We start from the raw sequence: 2,914 nt of genomic DNA, 5'->3' as shown, positions 1-2,914 counted from the left end.
ACTATATCCAAAATTTATGGTTAAACTCAAAGTGGAAGTATGTTTTCTAAAATGGTCATCTAGACGTCGTTCTTTCGACTGAAATGACTACCTTTACAAAAACGACTTGTAACTTAGTTTTCTGACTATAAACCTATACTTTTTATGTTTAGATTCATAAAATAGAGTTCAATATGAAACCATAGCAATTTGATTCACTCAAAACGGATTTAAAATGAAGAAGTTATGGGTAAAACAAGATTGGATAATTTTTCTCATTTTAGGTACGTGAAAATTGGTAACAAATCTATTCCAACAATAACTTAATCAACTTGTATTATATATTATGTAATCTTGAGATACCATAGACACGTATACAATGTTTCGACCTATCATGTTGACACATCTATATATATTCCGGAACAACCATAGACACTCTATATGTGAATGTTGGAGTTAGCTATACAGGTTTGAGGTTGATTCCAAAATATATATAGTTTGAGTTGTGATCAATACTGAGATACGTATACACTGGTTCGTGGATTGATTCAAGATAATATTTATCGATTTATTTCTGTACATCTAACTGTGGACAACTAGTTGTAGGTTACTAACGAGGACAGCTGACTTAATAAACTTAAAACATCAAAATATATTAAAAGTGTTGTAAATATATTTTGAACATACTTTGATATATATGTATATATTGTTATAGGTTCGTGAATCAACCAGTGGCCAAGTCTTACTTCCCGACGAAGTAAAAATCTGTGAAAGTGTGTTATAGTCCCACTTTTAAAATCTAATATTTTTGGGATGAGAATACATGCAGGTTTTATAAATGATTTACAAAATAGACACAAGTACGTGAAACTACATTCTATGGTTGAATTATCGAAATCGAATATGCCCCTTTTTATTAAGTCTGGTAATCTAAGTATTAGGGAACAGACACCCTAATTGACGCGAATCCTAAAGATAGATCTATTGGGCCTAACAAACCCCATCCAAAGTACCGGATGCTTTAGTACTTCGAAATTTATATCATATCCGAAGGGTGTCCAGGAATGATGGGGATATTCTTATATATGCATCTTGTTAATGTCGGTTACCAGGTGTTCACCATATGAATGATTTTTATCTCTATGTATGGGATGTGTATTGAAATATGAAATCTTGTGGTCTATTATTATGATTTGATATATATAGGTTAAACCTTTAACTCACCAACATTTTTGTCGACGTTTTAAGCATGTTTATTCTCAGGTGATTATTAAGAGCTTCCGCTGTCGCATACTTAAATAAGGACGAGATTTGGAGTCCATGCTTGTATGATATTGTGTAAAAACTGCATTCAAGAAACTTATTTTGTTGTAACATATTTGTATTGTAAACCATTATATAATGGTCGTGTGTAAACAGGATATTTTAGATTATCATTATTTGATAATCTACGTAAAGCTTTTTAAACCTTTATTAATGAAATAAAGGTTATGGTTTGTTTTAAAAATGAATGCAGTCTTTGAAAAACGTCTCATATAGAGGTCAAAACCTCGCAACAAAATCAATTAATATGGAACGTTTTTAATCAATAAGAACGGGACATTTCAGTTGGTATCCGAGCGTTGGTCTTAGAGAACCAGAATTTTGCATTAGTGTGTCTTATCGAGTTTGTTAGGATGCATTAGTGAGTCTGGACTTCGACCGTGTTTACTTGAAAAATGATTGCTTAACAAATTTTGTTGGAAACTATATATTTTTAACATGTGAATATTATGTGATATATTAATCTCTTAACGCGTTTGATATTATGTGATAGATGTCTACCTCTAGAACAAGTCCCATTGACTCACCTAATAATAATGAAGAGTCAAATGTAAATTGAAATGATCCGTGGACTGATTCACAAGTTCCCGAAGAGGAACCGGAAGAAGAGTCGGAACCGGAAGAAGAAACGGAACCGGAAGAAGAATCGGAACCGGATGAAGAAATAGAACCGGTGGGGGAAATAATAAAACGGTTAAGTAAAAGAAAATCCTCAACCAACCGACCAAGGTTAATTATGGTCAATGATGTTTCCGCCAAGGAAGCAAAATATTGGGAGGATTACCAATTCTCCGATGAATCGGATTCCGACGAGAATTTCGATGATGTTATAGAAATTACCCCAACTGAATTTAAAAAGGCAAAAGAAAATAATAAGGGAAAGGGCATAAAAATAGAGAAATCTAATTCCAACCCCGATGAACTTTATATGTATCGTCAACCCCCGAAGTCCTTAAGTTGTAACAATGACCCGGGAACCTCTAAACCACCAGGTTTTTCTAAACCAATGTGGAAAACGACGGCTCGTATTAGGGGAACATCATATATCCCTAGAAACCTGGCAAAATGAACCAAAACCGAAGAAGAAGAAACAAGCGAGTCGAAATAAGATAGTTGTATTCGTGTGGTGTAATATATGTAATATAGTGTGCTTATGCTTTATGATATATGTAAAAATTGCTTGTATTAATAAGTATTTTTTTTTATGAATCTAACTCTTGTCTATTTTACAGTATAAAAACACAAAATGGATAGACAACCCAATATTTTAAGAGACCTACCCGGAGACATGATTGATGAAATCTTGTCTAGAGTCGGTCAGAATTCTTCGGCACAACTATTTAAGGCGAGATCAGTTTGTAAGACATTCGAAAACGTTCCAAGAATGTCTTGGTTTATAAGAGACTTTCGTTTGAAAGATAGGGGATATCACATTGGGAAACCCATAAGTTACGATGTGTTTACTTTGACGCATATATTGCGGGGAACCCAAATGCTATTTTACGCAACGGGTTAAGAAATTATTTTGACTCAATGTATCCGAATATAGGACTTCATGATTTAGAAAAAGCGGCTAACATGCAACATAAAGAAGCATGCTATGCTTACGGGT

Source organism: Rutidosis leptorrhynchoides, chromosome 11 (genome assembly GCF_046630445.1).
Source record: "Rutidosis leptorrhynchoides isolate AG116_Rl617_1_P2 chromosome 11, CSIRO_AGI_Rlap_v1, whole genome shotgun sequence".
Taxonomy (NCBI): domain Eukaryota; kingdom Viridiplantae; phylum Streptophyta; class Magnoliopsida; order Asterales; family Asteraceae; genus Rutidosis; species Rutidosis leptorrhynchoides.
Note: the sequence above shows the minus strand (reverse complement) of the source record.